Below are 25,060 nucleotides of genomic sequence, written 5' to 3'. Positions count from 1 at the left end.
ACTGCTTATAATAATAATTGCCAATACAGTACCACCTGGGTCACCAAGGAAGCAAATGAATTACATGAGGTCACCACTGATGAAATGGAAAAATCATTGTATATGCTTGCAGATCGTCATGAAAATAGTGTCCTTGTTGTAAAGTCCTAAGATGGCATGAAAAGCAAAAAAATCTGTAGAATTGTTGCAGAGACAGTTCACAGCCGATAAGGGGGATCCAAGGGGAGTACACACAAAGACAAGCCCGACGCAGCATTTCGCACCCTTTGCTTCTTCTGGGGGCTTAATGAAGTGGCGTCCAATTGAGGTTTAAATACACAAAACAAATTTGCGTAGTCCAATAAGGTTGCGAGCAGAGGGCATAAGCAGCTGATTCAGAATATACAAATTATCACTGCATAATACTAGGATGGTCTAACCAGCACAAAATGTGAACATGACTCCTATTGGTTCATTATCGATCATTGCTCCAATCAGAGAAGCCCACACATTACATTGTGCTAGAAGTCTCGCGAGTAGACCAGCAATAGCAGTGAATATGTAATGAGCTAATAAAGGTTGTAGCGTGTCAGCGTGGTAAGGCACGTAATCGCAACAAGATATCCGCCTCCCGTCGTGTCATCCGAGGGAGGTTTCTGTTCAGGATATAAACAAAGCCGCGCTTGATCTGTATTAGCCCAGTTGTCACCATGGAGCTTGCGGTATCCACATCACGTGAATGCATCACTGTCCCGGACAGGGTAGCGAAACAGACAGCTCAGCACCGCCAGGGAAGAGAACCATCTTCTATGAAAGTTTTCACTCCATAAGAGCTTGCCTGACTAGAAGGATTAAGTCAGAAAGTAGATAGGGGAAAGCACAAATGAGCAAATGTAAGCACCAGGGAAAAGATCCATTGCACAAATAGATGTCAGATATTTGATATCACATCCCTGAGGAAGGTCACATGTAGCTGACCGAAACGTCGGATGTAGTGCCTTGGTTTTTGTTACCCCAATATACTGTCATATCAACCTGGCTGTGTGCTGTCTCTTCTTTCCGGATTAAGTTCTGGTAATACCTGCTGTTTTAACATTCGTATGGGATAAGCATCAGTATTTCATTGTTTACAGAGTGCCTGCTGCCTTGTTTCATATATATATACAGTGTTCGACAAATCACCCAAAAATCTACTCGCCCAACCAAAAAATATACTCGCCACCTAGTCCCGCCCCCAACTCCGCCCCTAGTCCCGCCCCCAACCCCGCTTTAAAATAAAATATATAAATAAAATACATTTAATAAATTCCTAGTCAGAACATTCGTTTTTGACAAATGTATTTATTGTATTACATTATACTACAATTAGTCCTTGTTACGTGTGTGTGTGTTTGTAAATGTTGGATCTAGAAATAAAAGCCAGGTGTGAATGACTAGTTTCCTGAACCCCTTAACCAGTGTCTGGACGTCCCCGCTTCACAATATCTAAAGCAGCAATCCCACCTGGGATCTTACCTGATCCGCAATCCCTCAATGTCCAGGTACCCTCATTCCCGCAATGTTATACATTGGAGGGGATGTGTTCCCTACCTGTCTTCTGGGTTAGGGGGGTTCCGATGTCTTCCGTGTGAAGCTTGAGTCAGATCTGGAAGAAAGCAGTATAGGTTATTTCGGTGAAGTATAGGGCAGTTAAGATATATAGGGTAAATAAGATATCCAGATCCAGAGTGTGAGAGAGTGTGGGGGAGAGAGAGAGTGTGGGGGAGAGAGAGAGTGTGGGGGAGAGAGAGAGAGTGTGGGGGAGAGAGAGAGTGTGGGGGGAGAGAGAGAGTGTGGGGGGAGAGAGAGAGTATGGGGGGAGAGAGAGTGTGGGGGGAGAGAGAGAGTGTGGGGTGAGAGAGAGTGTGGGGGAGAGAGAGAGAGAGTGTGGGGGAGAGAGAGAGAGTGTGGGGTGGGGAGAGAGAGTGTGGGGGGGGGAGAGAGAGTGTGGGGGGAGAGAGAGAGTGTGGGGGGAGAGAGAGAGTGTGGGGGAGAGAGAGTGTGGGGTGGGGAGAGAGAGTGTGGGGGGGGGAGAGAGAGTGTGGGGGGGGAGAGAGAGTGTGGGGGGGAAAGAGAGAGAGAGTGTGGGGGAGAGGGAGGGAGAGAGTGGGGGGGAGAGGGAGAGAGTGGGGGGGAGAGGGAGAGAGTGGGGGAGATGGAGAAAGTGGGGGAGAGGGAGAGAGTGGGGGAGAGAGAGTGGGGGAGAGAGAGAGCGTGAGGGAGAGAGTGGGGGAGAGGGAGAGAGTGGGGGGAGAGGGAGAGAGTGGGGGAGAGAGAGAGAGAGAGAGAGTGGGGGAGAGAGTGAGACTGACTGACTGGGTAGGTGACTGACTGACTGACTGGGTAGGTGACTGACTGACTGACTGGGTGGGTGACTGACTGACTGGGTGGGTGACTGACTGACTGGGTGGGTGACTGACTGACTGACTGGGTGGGTGGGAAGGTGACTGACTGACTGGGTGAGTAGGTGACTGACTGACTGGGTGGGTAGGTGACTGACTGGGTGGGTAGGTGACTGACTGGGTGGGTGGGAAGGTGACTGACTGACTGGGTGGGTAGGTGACTGACTGACTGGGTGGGTGGGTAGGTGACTGACTGACTGGGTAGGTGACTGACTGACTGGGTGGGTAGGTGACTGACTGGGTGGGTGGGAAGGTGACTGACTGACTGGGTAGGTAGGTGACTGACTGACTGACTGGGTGGGTAGGTGACTGACTGGGTGGGTAGGTGACTGACTGACTGGGTGGGTAGGTGACTGACTGACTGGGTGGGTTGGTGATGACTGGTAGGGTAGGTGGACTGTCTGGGGTGGGTAGGTCGATGACTGACTAGGTGGTAGGGTGGGTAGGTGATGAAGATAGGTGACTGACTGGGTGGGTAGGTGACTGATAATGGGTAGGTGGACTGATGGGTGGGTAGGTGACTGACTGATAGGGGATGGGTGGGTAGGTGACTGACTGACTAGGTGACTGACTGGGTGGGTAGGTGACTGACTGACTGGGTAGCCACACACACACACACACTGAGTGGTGCTTTAAATGTTGGTGGGCTGATGACATCACTCACCCCGTATCTCCGGAACACAGGCACCTCACCCTCCCTCACGGAGCAGTGTCGGCCATCTTGCTCCCGGCTCTTGGTCGCGTTTGTGGAGGGGGACGGGGGAAGCCTCCCACCCCGTGCAACCACTGGAGCGGGCCAAACGGGAGGGGTGCAGCACATGGGAGGAAGCAGCACATGGGAGGAAGCAGCACACGGGAGGGGGCAGCACACAGGAGGAAGCAGCACACAGGAGGAGGCAGCACACGGGAGGAAGCAGCACACGGGAGGGGGCAGCACACGGGAGGGGGCAGCACACGGGAGGGGGCAGCACACGGGAGGAAGCAGCACACGGGAGGGGGCAGCACACGGGAGGAGGCAGCACACGGGAGGAAGCAGCAAACGGGAGGGGGCAGCACACGGGAGGAGGCAGCACACGGGAGGAAGCAGCAAACGGGAGGGGGCAGCACACGGGAGCGGGCAGCACACGGGAGGAGGCAGCACACGGGAGGGGGCAGCACACGGGAGGAAGCAGCACACGGGAGGAAGCAGCACACGGGAAAGGGCAGCACACGGGAGGAAGCAGCACACGGGAGGAGGCAGCACACGGGAGGGAGCAGCACACGGGAGGGGGCAGCACACGGGAGGGGGCAGCACACGGGAGGAAGCAGCACACGGGAGCGGGCAGCACACGGGAGGGAGCAGCACATGGGAGGAGGCAGCACACGGGAGCGGGCAGCACACGGGAGGGGGCCGCACGGGAGGGGAGCGCATGAGAGCGGGCAGCACACGGGAAAAGGCCGCATGGGAGCGGGAACCACAACCACCCCACCCACGTGCACAGCCGCGCAACACAACCCTCCCCCCATCTCCCGCATCCCAGGTGGCGGACACCCCAGGGCAGGGAGGGGGGGAGATAAGGAGGGAGAGGAGATCGGGGAAAGGGGGCTAACCCAGCACTGCCTGCCGGCCCTCTTCCCCGCGTTAACCCAATCAGGGAGGGGGATTATTTATTTTAAAAAAAATAAAAAAATTGGCGCGAGCAGGGGAATTCATAGAGCCGCAGCAACTACTCGCCAGCGGCCAAAATCCACCCGCCACGGGCGTGTAGTTATAATGAATTGTCGAACACTGTATATATATATATATATATATATAGATATATATATCTATATATATATGGGAAGACAAGAAGAGAGCGCGCACGCCCCATAGCATAATAGAGTAAATTTAATGATGGGAAGGAACGGGGGGGGGGGGGGGGCGAAGAAATCCACTCACCAGGGTAATATAAAAATAGGCAGCTGTGAATCAAATATCACCACCAATCACGAAACCTCCGCTGTTAAGAGTCTCACTTCGTGGGTTCCAGGGATCACCACGGTCAGCTGGAGGGCTGGGAGCACCTGAATAACCACAAGACGTCTTTCTGGAGCCTCAGTATAGCTTTCAATAGAATGCAGCCACAGATCTGCTCCGCGGGTGATCCGGCCTGATCACGCGCTGCGTGATGACGTGTCGCTTGCGTGATGACGCTCCCTGACGAATTTCGTCGCACACGGGCGACTTTCTCGAAGGGATTATCCAGTCTGAGCCTCTGATTGAGCCACCTGTGCTGAAGCAGGGACTGTTTCAGCCACCTGTGCTGCCGCAGGGATATCCTGAAAACCTGACCTTTTGGGAGGTCGGGGGGCTTGAGGGCGGGCGTTAAGCACCCCTGCTCTAAACTGATAGTAAAAGCATGCGCTGCTTGTGATGGAAAAGCCATGTGCTGCATGCAGACGCCTGGGACTTTGGACAGAGGCCCTGTGCCAACTTTAACAAGTCAGCATCTTTCTGCGCATTGGCTACTAACAAAATGAAGAGTAAGCCCCAGGGGAAATTGTCCTCATTGTTTATTTATTTTATTGATAAAATATTTTGCCAGGAAAACTGACATTGAGTCAGCTCTCCTTTTGAAGTATGTAATGGTTACACCATCAGATTGTGTTTATAGATCCTTTCACTGGGGTAGTGGCCATTGCTCTGTATTATTGGTCCTTCTAGAAGCACAGGGATACTCTGTAATTGTAATCTAATACAAAAACCTCTGGCCACTTACATCTAATATTCTCCATAGCGGCCACCCAGCTCTCCCACAGAAATGACAAAAGGCAGCAACTCATATACATTTAGGCTGCGTCCATAGGACTGCAGCCGTGCGGAGGCGCGCGGAGGCTGAGGGAAAACCTGGCCTTGGTCCGCGCGATGTCCGGGGCGTGTTGGGGGGGGGGGGGGGGGGCTGTGACGTCACGGAGCGGGTTCGCCCTCATTGGGCGAACCGCTCACGTGACCGGCCCTGCGCTCCCATGAGCGCGAAAATCTAAAATTTTTCAAAGACACGCGCTTCCGCACGCTTGCGGAAGCGTGCGCGAGCTCCTGCTAAAGCCGCTCTCATTGCGGCTGCAGCGGCTCACTGAGAAGCGTCAGCGCGCTCAGCGCCTAAGCGCTGACCTTGGACGCAGCCTTATGCTGCCTGTGAGAGGCTGTGCTGTTCCACTACTGACACCACACTGTGTTATATGTGGCTATAAAATAGGTTGGTTTCTTACATGCCGTAACACCTTCACTGCTGGAGAGGCCAGGAGAACATCGTTTAGCAATGCATTGGTTACCGCTTTCCAGCAGCGAAGGGGTTGTATGTATGTATGTCTTTATTTATATAGCGCCATTAATGTACATAGCGCTTCACAGTACGGCTGCGGCCCCGCTGGCGCTCAAAGCATGCGTGACGGGTGTCCTGCGTCTGCTCGCTCGTGCGCGGGGGGAGGTGGGGGCGGCATTGCCGAATATTGAGCGAGCGGGTAAGTATAAATTTTTTATTTACTTAAGCGCATCGCGTGAGCGGGGACTTGCATATATATATATATATGCAAGTCACCTCGCCAAACACCGCCCGCTCAGCGCTAGCGTGACCGCAGCCTGATAATACGTGACAATCATATAAATAACCAATAATACAAATAACAGATCACGGGAATAAGTGCTTCATACCCACTTGCCTGCATACTGTAGCTGCTTTCATTTTGCCACTTGCTGAATGTAACAAAAAAAATAAGCCTTTTCTCCTGAGCAGCTGCCAGAACTCTCCACTTCCAATGGCATTAGGATAAGCAGAGGCTGGGGCTGTAAAGGACACCCAGGGACCCAACCAGCGTGCTGCAGATCCACCCAGGTATTTTGCCTGGGTGTTATTATCCGGGTGAAATTAACTAGAGAAAGGAGGCGTGGATCCAGAGACACGTCATCACAAAAGAAAAAGAGACATTTTTTTTTGTGTGTGTGTGTGTGTGTGCCTAAAAGTATGCTTCGCCTCCTGCTGGGAATTTCACCTCCAGGGAGGCAGCGATCCAAAGGGTCAGGTTTAAAGGGACACCGAGATCCCCCAAATAGGGAGGTCACTGGTTTCAATAGGAATAAGGATAGAAGGGGCAGAGGAGGAGAGCAGTGACCCGGTGCGGGTACCTGGCTGCATTGCTGACTTGCTCCCTCTGGTTTCCCTGTTTCCTACCAGTGGAAGGAGCCTGCGACCCACTCCCCACACGCCAGCAAGAATGAATGTTCTCTGCCTGTTCTGGAGACCACTACTCTGCCCCAGCTTTGGAAGCAAGGTGTCCTGAGAGAAGACAACGTGCATAGGAGAAGAGGGGCAGGAGGTTGCCCACTGAAGGGCTTCTGCAATATACCCCCCCCCCCTCCACCCCCCCAACAAATATTCGTCTAGTTTTTTGGGGGGGGAGAACACATTGCAACTTTGTTCCCTGATCATCACATGTTTGCCTTGGAGATTGAAGAAGTTACTCTCTGCTGGAGGACGGTAAGGTTTTGGGGGGTAAAATGACTTTCTACTTCCTCCACCAGCTTCTTGTATCTGTGCAGAGTTCCAGCGTGAGAGTAATGTGTTTATCATAGAAATTCCTCTTTTATTTCCACCCCATCTCCACCTGGTGGACTTGTGTCAGTGACAGATCTTTCATAGCTAAAACTTGGATCTCAAATAAGGCATAGCAAAAAAAAAAAAAAAAAAGGGTATTTCTACCAGTGGTGGTGCGGGGGGGGGGGGGTGTCATTATCCCATTCATGGCAGAAGGGGTACAAAGCAGCTTGAGGCTTTAACTGAGTTAGGGTAGTTGGTCACTATGGTGGGTTTACTGTGGGATGTAGGGAAACAACCAAATGTCAGTGCGGTGTATGATGTTATTGCACATAATCAATGTCTATTACAATTTAGATTGTAAGCTCTTTGAACCAGGGATTCCATGCCCTGTGTGGTTTGTTTTGTCTCCTATTCATGCCTTTGTTATATATCACTTATCTGCCTTTGTAATGTTCTATATGTTTATACAGAAAGCTCAGCATACAGATTCCACTATATACAATGTAATGGGGGTCATTTAGTAACTTGTTCCTGTTGCAAAACGGTGCAATGATGTAAAACAAAACCTAGATTTGTCGGAGAAAAAATCTATATTTAACTTATTTTCTTCGATTTGAAAGCAGGTGGCCAGTTACAAATGTCTCTGTTTTGTCCTATCGCTTAATAGCTATGTATCTATCGCTATCTCTATATCTATATACTCTCGTTATCATCTTCCACCCTTGTCTCCGCACTGCTGGAGGAAGGCCTCCCCAATGACCTTCCACATATTGCAGTTGCAGCCTCTCTTGTTTACATTGCTCCAACAAATGTTCTGATTTCATCCTCGCATCTTACTTTTGGTCATCGCCTTGGTCTTTTAATCTCACTTGGAATTCAGTTGTGTGCGTGTATGTATATAATCTCACTTGGAATACAGTTGTATGTATGGATGTGTGTATGTATGTATGTACTGTATGTATATAAAAGAATAAATGCAGGCACTCCAGGTCTTGTGAAAAAATAGCAAAGGTTTAATACACTGGTCAATGATTTGGCTTTCTCTGGAGCCTTTCTCGAGTCTTGAGAACGGCTCTGTCTGGAGCCTAACAGCAATAACCTAGAACCTAGAGGCAATATTCCAGCATCAGTGGAGTGCCACTATAATCCTTGTGTTATATATCTATATCCATCTATAAATATATATCTATATATCTATCTATATATCTCAGGGAAAGTAAGGCACTCCTATGACATGCCAAGGTGTCACGGAAGTGAGGGTATGTATAGCATAAGCGCAAAATAGATCCAGCTCACTTGGACTTTCTCAATAAGTGGAATTTATTAAGACGCTGATCGATGTTTTGATGCTTTGACCAAGGTCCCAACGGGGCAGAAACGTCGATCACAGTCTAAATAATTTCCAATTATTGAGAAAGTCCAAGTGAGCTGGATCTATTTTTCTCAAAGAGGTATCTCTCCATCTCTACCTCTAGATCAAAATAAATAAATCCCAAATGTACATCATTAAGTGTTGGGAGAGGATAAGTTTAAAAAATGGTTTCATTTTAGCACCACCGCAAAAATAAATAAATATATATTATTTTATATATTATATAATATTATATATATATATATAATATTATATATATATATATATATATATATATATATATATATATATAATAGAATGCATGTTAATTAAAGATGTATTTGCTGATAGGACAGTATGATATTTTCCTCTTTTGCAAACCTGAAGCAAAACTCTGCATACAAGGTGTCAAACCTAATCCACCCACCGCATTGCCTATACGACTAGATGTTACTGCGTTATGTAAATAAAAAGTTGTAAGAGAGGTTATGTGAGGCAAAGGAGCCGTGTAAGTGTAGGGAGGCAAAAATAATACTGCAAGCGTGGTCTTCAAAGCCTGTCAATGAGGAATATTCACGGCTTTGCGATAAAAAGTTATCACAACCTGAAAAAGGAAAAAAGTAATATTGAGCAGAAGTTTGGTAATTTTGAGGTCTGAAAGACAGGCGAAGGCGTGAGAAATGTCGACAGGATGACAGAGCTCTCTCCCTAGGATAGTTTCCCGAAGGTGCTATTCTTGTTGACAGGCAAAATCATTGTTAAAGGAAGCGTGCGGTTTGCAGACACAGGATTGAAAATGAGGAATTGCCAAATTATAGTTCAGTCACTCACGTTTAGGAGGCCACTTGCTCCCAGAACCCCACGCTCCTGTGCATCACAGAAGGAGGACAGATTATAATGCAATTGACAGAAAGCAGGTACGGTACTATATGGTAGTAAGTGGCGCTGGGGTGGGAGATTACTGCACCGGTCAAGCATAATTGAGACACAGATTCACTAAAAGTCGACATAGCTACATTACAATCTAGCGTTATTCAAAAAATGGGATTGCAGCGATATTTTTGGGGGGACTTCCCACTTTATTTACTAGGTTGATGTTTCCTATGCATATAGTGGCCATAACATACATGGGCAAGATCAGCCTAACACTAGGCTGGGGTAGGTAATAAAAATGGGCACTATTTTTTTTGCAGTAGCCCCATATCACCAGGTATCGGAGTTCAGTGAATTGCATGTGAATAAGTCAGTTGGCATTAGCTAGTCATTTGCAGATATACAGGCATACCCCGCATTAACGTACACAATGGGACCGGAGCATGTATGTAAAGCGAAAATGTACTTAAAGTGAAGCACTTCCTTTTTCCCACTTATCGATGCATGTACTGTACTGCAATAGTCATATACTTGCATAACTGATGTAAATAATGCATTTGTAACACGCTCTATAGTCTCCCCGCTTGCGCACAGCTTCGGTACAGGTAGAGAGCCAGTATTGCTGTTCAGGACGTGCTGACAGGCGCATGCGTGAGCTGCCATTTGCCTATTGGGCAGTATGTCCTTACTCGCGAGTGTACTTAAAGTGAGGGGTATGCCTGTACTGTACTGCAATCGTCATATACGTGCATAACTGATGTAAATAACGCATTTGTAACAGGCTCTATAGTCTCCCCGCTTGCGCACAGCTTCGGTACAGGTAGGGAGCCTGTATTGCTGTTCAGGACGTGCTGACAGGCGCATGCGCGAGCTGCTGTTTGCCTATTGGGAGATATGTCCTTACTCGCGAGTGTACTTAAAGTGAGTGTCCTTAAACCGGGGTACGCCTGTATTGTTAAAAATGAATACTTCCCTATTGCCGAGATTAAAAAAAGACCCTTATCCCTGCTTTAACACTGGGGATTTGGGTCAACAAATTAAATGGGCGTTAAACACAGAACGCCATTTATTGACCGTTAGTCCATCTAGGTTATGAGGCATCGCCTCTTTTTTTATCATTACGTCACAATAATATTCTATATTTGTGCAATGCCACCTACTATTAAGTGATATTATGCGATGTCATAAAGATACAGAGGGATCGATTTAAGGATCGCTTGTCGTGAAACTCGCCTCTGCGTTGCTAACAACCAGAACTGTATCCTTAAGTGTCTCATTTCCTGAATGAATTTAAACTTTTGTGAATGATTCAAATGTAAGAAAGCTGGTAATGCAGTTCATGCAGGGAGTTATAAAGAGGTTATATATAGCACCTGGAAATATTCTATCTAAACACTAAGCAGAGAAGCTCAGGCAGATATCATTTGATGCATCCAGTAATAACGTGCACTACTTAATTCTCTTAATTGCCCCGATACATGGGACCCTTGGAATGTAGAATAAAAGGTGCAAAACAGGGCTTCGCATAGGGAGTTTGTCACCGACCCCTCGTTGGTTCGAACCTGGCTTTCAATCCGGCAATATAACTTTATATATACTTTTTGTGATGGAATTTCCTTGTTTCATTTTATTTTTCTAGTGATTGAAACATGTAAGCCTGTGAAAACTACCCAGTTGTCAAAAATGCTCCCTTGAGTATAGGATATAGGAAAGCAAATGTTATTTAACTTAATTGAAATCTAGCTGCGGTTTGTGGCGAAGGGCTTATATTAGAAGTACATGTGACTTTTTGGTACATATGTTTTCTTTTGTAGCTGTCCATGTGTTTGTTGCGTGGGGTTTTTGCATTGTTGCTTTGTCTTGTGTGCATACAGTACTTGTGGTCGATGGATTGTTAATGGAGTGCTGACGTCTGACACACACTTAATGTTTTAATAAGCCTTTCTAGTCTTTTTGTACCATATGTGACATTTTTGTGCATTTGCAATTTACAGGTACTGTGCCACTAAAACAATTTAATGAGCTGTTGGAGTATTTAGATCACTGGGAATTACATGGATTCTTACAATCTCTTGAAGTCTCATACTTTTTTTTTTTAACCCCATTGCTGTTAGAGGGTTGTCCAACACTGTAAACCAAGGCATTGAAGGTCCACATGCTGGTGAAAGGGTAAAAAGAACTGTTTGGCAGTGGAAGAGGAAAGATTAACCCCTCGGCCACCTGAAAATGTTTCCATCCTCACTTTAACAGGATCTTCTGCATACCGTAGTTAATATAATAATAGCATGTTCTTGTATAGCGCTGCTAGTTTTTACCTAACTCTTTACAGAGACATTTTGCAGGCACAGGTCCCTGCCCCGTGGAGCTTACAATCTATGGTTTTTGGTGCCTGAGGCACAGGGCGATAAAGTGACTTGCCCAAGGTCACAAGGAGTCGACACCGGGAATTGAACCAGGTTCCCCTGTTTCAAGCTCTCAGTGCCAGTCAGTGTCTTTACTCACTGAGCCCGCTCCCTCTCCCTAATAGTGTTATTTATAGTGCAGAGTTTATGTTTGGGGGGGGGGGGAGGGGCTCCTTAACGTAATCTTCTGTTTTTTTACAGCAGATTGGCCATACAAACCATGACTTACTATGTAAAGGAAGAAGCACTTTATGTTCCTGACCTCCTTTTGATGCCGTCCTTGGGTCTGTTGGTTGTGCTGGCATAAAGATACCTAACTTCTCTAAAGCTTAACTAGGACAGGTTGATGTGAGCCAACAATTGGATACAGAGTAGCGGGCTATTCTAAAATGCAGTGTATAATCTCTATGCGGTCCACAGGCACATGGTTACATAGTAGATGAGGTTGAAAAAAGACATACGTCCATCAAGTTCAACCTATGCTAAATACAGACAACAGACACTTGATCCTATATTTGTACATACAGTATATTGATCCAGAGGAAGGCCAACAAAAAACCCCAGTGAAATTTCATCTAATGATATCTCATAAGGGGGAAAATAAATTCCTTCCTGATGCCAAATATTGGCAATCGGATTACCCCCTGGATCAACATCCTTCCCAAAGTGTGCAGTGCTTACTCTCAATACTTACACGGGAATAACAGATCCAGAGCGTTTATATGTGTGGGAATGGGCTACAAGAAAGGACATGAGGTCCTGAAACGTTGCCCCCTTCTTATAATTCTTGCTTCTTTTTCAATCAGCCGTGTTTTTTTTGCACTTTTTGTACACCTTTTTGCATGATATAAGGCAGGGGAGCGCAATCTTTTTCCCCTGCGCCCCCCTGCCGGCTGTCCCCCTCTCCTCGCTCCCCCCTCCTTACCTTGACTCAGACGTTCTGGCGTCATTATGTTACGTTGCCCTGGCAAGGTGACGTCACATGACCCCACCGCGTCATTTGACGCTGCGTTGCCATGGCGACACGTCATCAGAAGACGTCTGAACCAAGGTAAGAGAGAGTTGCAGAGGCCTTCGCTGCTTCCCCGGCATTTCATTTAAATGCCTTTGGGAAGCGTGCAGGGCCCCTGTAACCCCCTCGCCCCCTGTTTGCGCACCCCTGATATAAGGTATTAGGTGATGTGTATCCTATTCACATTACTCCATGGTGCTTTTTTTCATATATATCTCCCTTTTATGTGTGTTGGTGATTTTTTGTCACTTTGTATTTCTGTGTAATTGTGTGTTACCTTTCATAACTGTGACAGTAGTTTTTTACCTTACATGCTGTTTTCTACTGATATATAAAAATTTAATTATAGACAGTGCTTTGTCAGTAGTTTTCTTGACTGTGTGCAAGTCACATTTATTTAAATACTTTGACTATATTTAGGGTGTACAGGGGCCGTTGGTGTTACCCGCACCTAATTCAATGTTTGATAGAGTTTTTTTGCCTAGGTGGTGCTGGCTGTTGTTTGTTTGTACAACATTCTTCCCATGTATACTTATTTGATATATCCCTATAGCTTTCCTTTCTAAAAAGATGTCCAACCTTTTTTTGAACATATCTACTGCATCTGCCATCACAGTTTCCATGGGTAATGAACTCCACATTGTAACTGCCCTTACTGTAAAGAACCCTTTCCTTTGTTGCTGTTTATCCTTATGGACCTGTGCATACCGGGACTGTCCGGGTCATCTGGCATGTTTAATCTGGCATGCCAATGGGCAGTTTCCTAGCACTATTGGCAACTGGGTGCATCTTTCTCCACCCCCTTGATCTGCTGGAGGGAGAAACAGGACTTTGCCTGCCCCTTCCAGCTTCAAAGGGTTGAAACCAAACTATTCAAGTATATAAAGCAAACCACACAAACCTAGTGTATCAAGTGAGAAAAGACCCGAAGCCTATATGTAAAGGTAACTCTAGATGTTCTTTATCTATGGATTACATGACTTAAAGGCTTGTGATGAGGTGCTATGTTACCCGATCTGTCTTACAATCATTTTTTTTTTTTTTTTGTTTTCTTGGTCTTTGCCTTATTTTTGTTTTGCCAAAGCGGGTCTCACAATGTTAAACATCAAAGGGAGCAAGTGTGCGACGTGCATTTTCATTCTCCATCGCTACATAGTTTAAAAAAAAAAAACAAACCCTCTTTTTCTCCTGTCTTTTATTCCTCTCTCGCTCCCCTCGTGTTTGAATAGCAGCAGGAAAGGCGATCTCTCTCCTGTTGGAGAGTTATTAAGTTTTCATGTGAAAGATGAAACGCCCTCTATTTTACTCTTTGGCGATAGCAGAATAGGAGAGAGGGCGAAAGAAAGAGAGCGGAAAAAAAAAATCTTTATTCATTCTACACACTAGTTTGATGTTGCTGGGACAGTGCTGGAGGCTTGTATCCCTGTGTGTACAGGTCCAGCCTCTCTCTCTTCTAGTGTTTGATGTGACTAGATTGCTCTTCATGTTCACTGTTCCCAACATGCTTTGGAAGCAATCCTAACAGCAGCAGATAAGAGTTAGCTTAACAGAGCCATCAGAAGCACACTTGTTTCTCTAACTGGAGTGGGATGCATCCACAAGGGGACCTCAGGAACAGGGAGAGAAGAGTGCCCTCCTAAAGAGGCAGGAAAGCCGAAAATCAAGGTATTGTATAAAGCAGGAAAACAGATGCACAAACCCAGCGCTCCTCCCAAATTAACTTGCAATTTATTAGTCACATTCTACATGTTGCTCCTAAGTCTAATGACATAGGAGTCATTTAGTTGCATCTTTTTGATGCCAAAAATGATTCAAGCCTCCTCACCCTTTCAATGTAAATTCCATTTCAGCAAGTACCTATACTAAATGCAGATTATTTCTTATTGTCCCATGGACTCAACTGTGTGAAATGTGAAAGGGCCTGAATGGTTAAATGAATGAAGAAATTATGCCATCTGTGATTCAGTGCAATTAAAAGCTGACAATAGCCAGAAACACGATTCCCTTAGTATTATGATGGAGAATTGTGGGTGCACAAGTCCCTTAGTGAGAAGTAATAATATATATATACACACATTTCTCTTATGTCCACCATAGACACTCACCACCTCTTATTTGTGTGTTTGTTTTCCATAATTGTGTAAACCAGGTCTTGCAATGAGTATTTGGAATTAAACGAGATGCTGTGTTTTTCTTTTTCATGTCTACACTGGTCCTATATATTGTAATGCGAGCTAACCTGCCGATAAGTTTGTTATAATGACGCCACATTCATTGGCTATTATCTGGGGTCGTAAAATGCAGTATTAACCTAATTGTGTTAAGCAACTGCAATTACTGCAGGTGTGCACCTGTTTCATTGAAAACAATAGTGTTTTCAGTCATTCATGCATGTTGTGGCATATTTGCACACGCTGTAATCAGTGACATACCCCACTTTGGACATCTATCTTGTTGCATTCAAGCTGAAAGATCATTTATTTATTTATTTTTTGTAACACAAATGTTGTTTTTGAGAAACTTGACGCTGAGATGTAGAGGCACCGAGAATGGGAAGTCCAGTGTCACCTACTTAGCAGCGATTTAAACGGCACCGTTTGGAATGCCCTCTTACTGGGACACATTCTCTGTTCTTTATCCCAGTCACAGACCTGGAGGTTTTTTATTCAGCTGGTAATGTTCAGTTTCTTTGTAAATGGAAAGCAGCTGTGAGGAGATGAGAGAGACATGGGCATGAAAGTCTCCTGCAGAGGGGGATTGGGTTACTGGGACTTTGTGTCCCCTTTTTAATAAGGCAAAAGAGCCCAAAGAAGCTGGGTCAACACAAGCATCTGATTCACTAGGAATCTCGGTAATGGGTGCCAAGTTTGCAATCTAAAGCCAGTCGTTATCTTCTCATTTAACTCACTGCGGCCGGGTTACAGCAATTAATTAATTAGCGTGTCTTCACATTTAGGAACGCTTGATCCCTGTGCAAATTGAACGGTATGGAATTTTATCTCGGACAAATGCAGCATTGCCCCGTCCATCCTCAAACACACACAGCATGAAGTCATCATCCCCGTCAGGGTTATTTAATGCTTTCACATGAAGAAAGCTTTCATTGGGCAAGAATTATCTGTCACTTTTGCAGAGCTGTGCCCGGACTACAGGAGTATGAGTTTACATAATACCTATCCACTACGTTGCCAGAGAGGGATGCTACTTTGCACAGCAATGCGTAACCTGTCGCTCTGGCATCAAAGGGGGTTATTAATGTGTGAGCGGATGAAAAACCCTGCACAACATTTATGTGAGTGAAATAGAAATATAACCCGGTGCTAGTGATATCAATAAAAATGTGTTAAACATAAAGGTAGCAGATCTAAACCCAAATAGAATTTACCCCCTAAATTCTAGAACATGTATATAAAGAAAATATGGGGAGCGCTGAGAATAGTGTATATAAAGTGTTAAATACAGTGCAAGGTGTGTAAGTGCTGGTAAAGAGCAGTAAATAGTGCAATATATAGTACAATTGTGCAAAATAAAGTGATCTAAAGATGGCAGAATTACCCATATACTATGTTTTTTTTTCTTGCTTCCTTCAAATAACTGCAGGGAACTTTGTTTCTTCCGCCAGGGGACATAGGGAAGAAAAAAAGGATCCATTGGTGTAGGCAATAAAACTTCAAATGTTACACTCATATTTTGAACTTTTAAAACAGACAATGTATAGGGGTCTTTGGGGGATGTTCCGTGGCGGTCCCTCAAAGTCCCTGGTGTGTAATGCCTTTTCCCCTGCTCCGTGTGTCGTGAGGACGCCCAAATATCGCGTGACGCGAGATCCGTGGCATCACGACCAGGAAGTGAACGCCGGGTGAGAGCCGGCGCTCCCCGGCGCCATCCTGACACACGGAGCAAGGGGAGCGCTCCGTTCAAAATGTGAGTGTAACATTTGAAGTTTTACTGTCTATACCAATACAATCTATACAATCTACACCAATGGATCCTTATTTCTCTTCCCTATGAACCCCTGGAGGAAGAAACAAGTTCGCTGCAGTTATTTGAAGGAAGCAAGAAAAAACAAAGCAGTTCATGGGTTATTCTGCCATCTTTATATCACTTTATAGCACTTTATTTTGCACAATATTACCACATGTTGCACTATTTGCTGCACTTTATCAGCACTTACACACTTTGCACTGTATTTAACACTTTATATACACTATTCTCAGCGCTCCCCATATTTTCTTTATATACAGCATTTATGTGGCCATGACATTGCTGGATAATTACAAGGCACATTATGAGTACGACCTGGCATACAGTTGCTGATTATGGCTCAAGCCACCTTTGAAAATGGGAGGACCATTCAACGGAGAATAAATTGACACTGGCCAGTAGCTGCAGTGTAGCGGAGATAATGAATTTAGTGCTGATGACCAGGCAACATTTAACCTCCTAATCCCACAGTAATGTTTGTGGTGGAACCTTCACACATGACTATCCCTGCATAGCTTTGCTTTTTAAAACCCCAGTCCCACTTTGTAACACATATTGGAGTTGCAATAAAGTGAAGGTGTTCACCATATAAAACACTCTCCTCTCAGTTTTTTTAACAAGTGTTTCATTATTCAACATGTATTTTATAGCTTTGCAAACCTAGGCCTGAGCACCTGAAGAACAAGCAGCTAGGGAACAATGTCTCAGTGTCTACATCAGGGGTGGCCAACTCCACTTCTCAAGGGCCACCAACAGGTCAGGTCAATGACTGAGCCACTGATTGAGTCACTTGTGCTGAAGCAATCAATGACTGAGCCACTGATTGAGCCACCTGTGCTGAAGCAGGGATATCCTGAAAACCTGACCTGCTGGTGGCCCTTGAGAACTGGAGTTAGCCACCCCATGTCTACATTGTCTGCTTCTTCATTATAGGCCAGTAACGGCTACTAGTCCCAAAGTGTTGCAGATAAGAGCTGAGCGATAAAGTGGTGTTGGAAACATCCTTACTGTTTTGACGTCAACATTTCTTAAAAACTGGAAAGTAAAGGGGGATTTTACAATGAACTATGGAGGAAGGATGAAAAGGGCAAATAAAAAGTAATTTTTCAAGATAAAAAAATTAAAAGTAGCTGAACGAGGTGACGGTTAAAATGGAGATTACCAGCCGTTCTCCAAGGATGTTGTTTAGTTCCATATACTCTTTCCTTGTGTTGTGTAGACTGTTGAAAACCATATATAACAGTTACTGAATGCCTCTGTAGCCGTAACTGGATTGAAAGGTCTTATTATAAGTGGCTGCTTACACATGGATTATTAGAAGGGCGATGATCGACATCTGCTATAGATGAGATACTTCTTCCCCATCCTTGTGTATCTCCCAAAACCCTGTACCAGCAAGATCCTGTCTCTGAGACCATAAACGGTGCAATCTTGTCTATTTACATTGTATAATGAGGTGTGAGAACGTCGGAAGACTTTACCCAACTCAAACCTGTATATCGCTGTGTACCATTTGGCTGTGTACCAGCAGGGGGCAGTTCAGACCCCGGGGCTCTAACAGCACATGCTGCACCATAGCCATGATTTCCCATGTCTGATTGCCATCAGAGCAGACAGCTGTGTTGCAGGACAAAGGGAAACATCTGGCAAGCAGCTGCCATAGCCTGCTATGGATTTGGACTCTATCTGCAGCTATGGACAAACAGAAAGGCTGTGCATGGCATAAAACCTGGTTGCATACTATTGAGGGATGGGAGGTGCTGCTGGTTAAGATAAACTCGTGTTTTCTAAAAAAATAAAGTCATTTCATTTCCTGTTTAAGCTGCATGTCTATTCTGTGGCTAGAGATTTTTTGCTGAACTTCGCAAATTAGGCAAAATTTGCCAAAGGTTTTTTCGTGCAAATATTCGCAAAAAACTGCAAGCTCTACAAAAAAGTTTGCTAAGCATTAAGAGTCAGTGTGCCTGGTCACGTGGCTGAGCAAGGTGCGGTCACGTGGCTGAGCAAGGTACGCTCGTACAGAAATGCAAAAATGAGGAGAAAACCCCAAGAAAAATGTGCAAATCTGAAGACATTCACTCCTCTCTTGCTGTTTCATTCTAGTGATTTATGAGTCTATGAAAATGTCAGAAACCATTCTTCTCATATGGAAAGAGTAGGGCTTTCGGTCCTTTGATTATCCTTAAATGCTGCTAGGGACTCGGGGGTACGGGTATATAGGGCTGAGGCGCTCAACTCCATTCCTCAAGTCCACCCCCCCCCCAACAGGTCAGGTTTTAGGATATCCCATCTTCAGCAGCACATGTGGCTCAATCAGTGCCTGCTTCAGCAAAGTTGGCTCATTCAAAGATTGAACCTCTGATTTAGCCACCTGTGCTAAAGCAGAGATATCCTGACATGTTGGGGGGGGGGTTTGAGGACTGGAGTTGAGCGCCCCTGATGAAGGGAACAGTGTTAGGACTTCGGGTGCCTTAAAGTCATCGCTTGCATAGGCTTTGAGGAGTGGTCTTTTTCATCGTCCAGAATAGAGTTCAACTACATGCACTTCTCAAACCTTTACCAAAGTAATAGGAGGTAACCATTGCAAAAATGAGGAAACAATATAAGAGTCCTAGCATTGTACAAATACTTTAAGCTCAGAGCACTACAACCGTTTCAAACCCATTCCCACCCCCACTTATTTTTTTTAATTGCATTTTTGGACAGTTCCAAGTATTTATCGCTTGACATCTTTAAAATCAGTAACACCTCAGAGGTACAGAGTTCTAGATAAGGTCCTTCTGCTGATAACATTTGACAGGTATAAAGCGGCGATAGGGAAGCAGTGAACCTAGGGGCTGGGTGTCTTCCATTCCTACCAGCTGCAGTCAGCTTTGGCTGTAGGATTGTAGAAAGTGTTGTCATAATTGTGGATTCCTGAGCTGCCTTAACCGATACATCCCTGAATTGGAACAAAGCAGAATGATTTGTACGGCTTAGTGGAATTTAAAGCTTTTTTTTTCCTACCTGTAATCCTACATCCTTTTCTGATCGGCTGCTCTTGGTGTAAAGTCTGGAGTACATAAGTAGGGTTTGGAGATAAGGCTGTGTGTCTGCAGTTAGATCATTTTGTCTTTTATCTGGATGCTGGAGGGAACATTTCATACTTGTGTGTTATCCCTCTCACCGAGTAAATTCAGGCTCCTTTCCATCACTCGTCATCTGCTCTAATTTTTCCTTTTTATACCTCATTTCTCTTCTGCCTCTTGTCTGGGTCCTTCCTGTAATCTCTTTGGCTTGTCTCCTTTCCACATACCTCCTATTCTCCTTCCTCTTTAGTGCCAAAATGTATTATTATTATTATTATAATTTCCATACATATATACGGTATATTCTCTGCCTTGCATTGTCCTGATGCAACCAGCATTACAGGTCTCTATCACATCCAGCAGAATACACATCTTTTATCTCACTCACTTTTGTATTTGTTCAGTGTTTTTATTTTTATATCTTCTTACAGTAGTATTTTCTTCTTCCATGTTTTTTCACACATTTTCTGTCGCATTTTCTATTAATTTTTTTATAACATTTCACCCCCTCTTCATATACAATTTCTTTCTTTTCTCATGCACTGTGTTTGCTTTGTGTGTGCTATTGCCATAGGGTAGTGTTTTTCAACCATGGTTCATAGGAACCCTTTTGCGCGTGCACCCCTCAATGGTTCCCTGAAATTTCCAGTTCATTTGAAAATGGTACCAAATACAGAGGAATTTACAATGCATCTGATCTCAGACGCGCTATTAGAGAGGCTTGGGGTTCCTTACAGTGCATCTGATCTCAGATGTGTTATTAGAGAGGGTTGGGGTTCCTTACAATGGATCTGATCTCAGACGCGCTATTAGAGAGGGTTGGGGTACCTTACAATACATCTGATCTCAGACGCGCTATTAGAGAGGGTTGGGGTACCTTACAATGCATCTGATCTCAGACACTGTACTAGAGAGGGTTGGGGTTCCACAGAATTTCACAATATAATTATAGGGTTCCTTAACTAAAAAAGGTTTAAAAAAAACCCGCACTGACCAAGAGTGATCCATAGCAATATCAGTTTTTGTATGCTAAACAGTTCTAGACTGGAGCACAAATCTCATCCTGGTCACACACGGTATAGGAAATAAAGGCAAATATACAAAACACACTGGAAGACGATGGTCCGCCATGGAATTTCCTGTAAGCAGTGATACTCGCCCTGCAGTAGAAGGATGCAATGTTAGCAGGTCAGAGCCTGCCTCGTGTTAAGCTGCACATACCATATTGGAGCAGTGGGACGCCCACTCTTCTCCCCCATAGCCTTGAGCTATAACTGGGGTCTTAAAATATCTTTAAGATTAATACAATAGTTCTGTACACGTTAAAGACCTAATTATAACCTGACCCCCTTTACTGACCTAAATGGTTTCATTTTCTGGAAGTGGTCAAAAGGCCTTCATGAATTTTTGCCTCCCATAAACAATGGAATGTGTCTAGGAGAAGTGATAACAAGAGTAACACGATATAATAAAATGAATTGGAATTCCAACAAAGCAAAAATCCCTGTTACTAATAACCTCTCTTCCATTTGTAGTGTGTGTTTCCTAAACTCAAAAGTGTGTAATGGCTTTTCAGATTCCGTCTCCCAAATCCTAACTCAGAGCAGCACTAAATCTGTACTATTTTACATATCGGCTTATTCCTTCATGAAAACGAATGCAGTAACACTTCCAAAGTTGCAGTAATCAAAGCTGAGATAAAAAAAAACATTTGTTTGAAAACAGTTGCATTAGTAGAGGGCCTGGAAAAAAATACATTGTTGAATATAAAAATGTCAAAATGAAGAATGGGACAACCCAGGCTTTTAAAAAAAAAAAGAAGCACAAATAAGAGAATTTGTACAAATTAGGAATATGAAATAATTGTTTGCAACAATGGAGTTAGACTGCAAAGCAGTGCTGAGCAAGAAAGTACTGTATGTGAGACATGCAGTATCACTGGACCACTCATGTAGTATGGTCACACGAAGCAAGGAAATAAGTACCTCCCTCCTCTAGCTTTCTATGGCTATTCCTTTCAGTTTATGCTCTTATTCCCAGACCTCCTTTCCATCCGATTTCTTTACTGAACAGCTTTTCATGTTCTGCCTACATTGATATGTAAGGGGTAAGACTAGATCAGTGTGAGGCTGTCAATGGACAGTACTTTCAAATTGGTCTCAACGAATCTACTTATTATGGTCAAAATTTGTATTCACCCATGGACCTTTCTTACCCATAAAATATACCTACAGTATGTTGCAATTGTGAGTGCATTGGGTGATTCCAGGGGGCTGTAGTAACCTTTCGGGGGACACACTTGCAAACAGAACATCTAGGAAGGTGCATTAAGATCATATCCTTGTGTCTGCAAGTGTAATTTGAGAAGATTGTTCCAAGTGGAGGTCTGCACAGAAATGACGTTCTTGAGAGATACTAATGAATGGTCAGTCAGTTTGAGTTCTGTAACCTGCAATAGAAACCTGGCAGACATTTGCAAGAATAAGTAGGCCAATAGCAATAGTTCATAAGTCCACACGTTTGATGTAAGTGATCATAGTATCACATCTACTGTAAGTTGTATGTCTGGCAACGTTTGTGTATCATGACATTAGTATTTCAATTTGCACTCATTGTTGCTGTTTGTAGATATTTTAAAGTTATACGGTTAAGTTCTTAACGTATGTCAGACACGTTTCCAATACACTTCGAGAACGATTTTGCAAACATTATCTGGACTGACAAAGTAGTAACTATGTTGTGTGTTTTCACTTAAGTAACTCTGCAGAGGGTTGCGTGCATCTGCTATGGTCAGCTGTCGGTTTCTTCAGTATTTCCCAAACTCCTCTCTCTACTTACAGTACAGTGCTAAAACATTACCCAGACATCCTGTCCTCGCTGGCCCAATACTGCATTGACTCAGCCCTGCTTTTGCTGTACACCACTATGTACACCCAGAGGTTCACAACCTAGAAGAATTACTTCTTACAGTTTATTCAATCAGCTTCTGTCGGGTAATCTAGAGCTCAGGCTATTGAATCCTCCCTTCTATATTCCAATGTACTTGTTTCTGCCAACGTACTGTATGGCTCTTAAATCTGAAAACTATCCCAGTGTAGTTTAGAATGAACCTTTTCATGTTTGTTTAGCTTTGCTATGAGGCTTATATACGGTTTAATGGGAAGGGCCCTGAACTCCCAAGTGTTGTCACCTTGATGTCCAGTGCACAAGCAATATACCTGTAGCCTTCGTCTCTAGCTGTTGATCCACATTGGCATCCTGTTTCCGTTTCCCTTGCATTTCTACACTGTGCCTTGGGATACCTCCTGTGTTGGAAATACTTAGATCACTTCTGCATAGTACTAGGTTGGTTAGATGCAATAAGCATCACTCTTTCTATTCTACAGACAATCACTCTTCAGGCTTAACCTAAAGAAACCCTTCACTGCCCCCTCACCCCACCCTGTTTTCTAAATGTATAGGAAGCAGGAGGTCTTCGGAGCTGAACTGCATTCATTTCAACTATGGGTACCCATTGCTTCCTGAGAAATTTACCTCCATAGGTGTTGCCAGTAGCATGCCAGGCTGGGTGAACAATAGGGAGGCTTAAATCTCCCGCGGGACAGGAGCCAATAGGAAGTCGCGACATCATCCGTTGCGTATTCCTGTTGGCCCATGTGACACCATGGATTAAACCTCCATGGAGCACCAAGATCTCCTCAAGAATCCAAGATATAATGGAATTCAGACAAGAACGCTCAGAACAGCGAACACATCAGCAGCAGCAGACTGCATGAGACTCCTGAGAAAGTTTACTTCAACGTTAAACGTAGTAAAATGGGCAGGTCTACACATGAGATCATTGCAGCAATTTTTTTTACAACAGTGGAACGGAGATCCCAAGGATGTAAGACAAAAAATATACATATACCCACACACAAAGAGAGAACTAAGATGGTGGGAAAAGGCACAGAACCTATTAAATGGACATACGTTGCACCAGAAACAATGGGTAACAATCACCACAGACGCAAGCAGTGGAGGTTGGGGAGGCAAATGGGGGGACTTACTGGTACAGGGTTTTGGACAACCAAAGAACAACAGTTACCATCAAACCTGCTGGAACGTAAGGTGCCGAAAGCACTCGAAGCATTCCAAAGCCAGGTAAAAGATGGAAATGTACAAATAAAGTCAGACAACAGAGCCGTGGTAAAATATATAGCCAAGCAAGGAGGAACAAGAAGCAAAAGACTGGTGAGTTTAACATCAGAGATTCTATCATGGGCTAAAGGCTATGTTACAGATATATCCCAGGACAAGAAAATATTACAGCAGATTTTCTCAGTCGCAACCTGATTCACCCGGGAGAATGGTCGTTAGACAACCAAGTATTCCACAGGTTGGTAGAACGCTGGGGACAACCAGAGATAGATCTGATGGCTACTCACCAAAACAGAAAGGTGGCGAATTATTGGGAAAGGCATTTTCATCCCACCGCAAGTCACACAGATGCCCTCAGTTTCGAGTGGCAATTCAATCTGGCATATCTGTTTCTTCCAGTTCCTCTCATTTCAAAGATATCAGAAGATCAGGAGCGATCAAGCAGAAGTGATACTGCTGGTACCATATTGGCCGAGAAGACCATGGTTTGCCCATCTCATAAACATGGCAATAGACACTCCGTGACATCTTCCAAATATCAAGGAACTAATGCAACAAGGACCAGTATAACACCAAGCCCCCAAACAATGGGCCTTGGCGGCTTGGACATTGAGTGGGAGACATTGAGAGAAAAAGGATGTTCAGATAGAACAATAAAAACTTTGTTGGAAGCAAGAAAAAATCTACTTCAACAGTGTACTATGGAATTTGGTTATGCTTCAGAGACTGGTGTGTGAAACACAGACAAAAGATTTTCTCTCCAAATACTGTAACACTAGTAAATTTCTACAGGAAGGGTTTGATAGAGGACTCGGCCTCAGTTCATTTGAAGGTGCAAGTTTTGGCATTGTCAGAACAGCTAGAGAAGAATCTAGCAACTGAGAGACTTATTATTAATTTCTTACAAGCAATCAAGAAATTAAGACCACAAGTCAAGAGTAGAATGCCAACATGGGACCTGTCACAGGTACTGGATGTTCTCACTATGCACCCGTTCAAACCTATCGATCAAATACCCTTAAAGTTACTATCGTGGAAGGTTGCGTTCCTGATAGCTATTACATCAGCAAGGAGAGTGGGAGAGTTACAAGCCTTGTTTTGTAAAGAACCGTTTCTGGTCATCCTCCAAGATAAAGCAGTGTTGCGACCAGTATATCATTTTTTGCCGAAAGTAGTTTCTCAGTTTCATATGAACCAAGAAATTGTAATTCCTTCATTTTGCCCAAGACCAGGTAACAAGAAGGAAGAGAGATTGCA

At 44.5% G+C, this 25,060-nt stretch overlaps 1 protein-coding gene across 1 annotated transcript in view; it reads left to right on the top strand.

Moving 5' to 3' along the window:
• Positions 1–6,357: 6,357 nt before the first annotated feature.
• The window catches only part of NTF4 (neurotrophin 4), a 72,484-nt gene continuing 53,781 nt past the window's right edge, over positions 6,358–25,060 (top strand). The window contains exon 1 of the mRNA XM_075605629.1: positions 6,358–6,913. The gene's annotated coding sequence lies outside the window, so the exon portion shown is untranslated. The remainder of the gene's footprint in view (positions 6,914–25,060) is intronic.

The sequence above is a fragment of the Ascaphus truei genome, chromosome 6, assembly GCF_040206685.1.
Source record: "Ascaphus truei isolate aAscTru1 chromosome 6, aAscTru1.hap1, whole genome shotgun sequence".
NCBI classification, from domain to species: Eukaryota; Metazoa; Chordata; class Amphibia; order Anura; family Ascaphidae; genus Ascaphus; species Ascaphus truei.
Note: the sequence above shows the minus strand (reverse complement) of the source record. Positions and strands in the feature narration are given on the sequence as shown.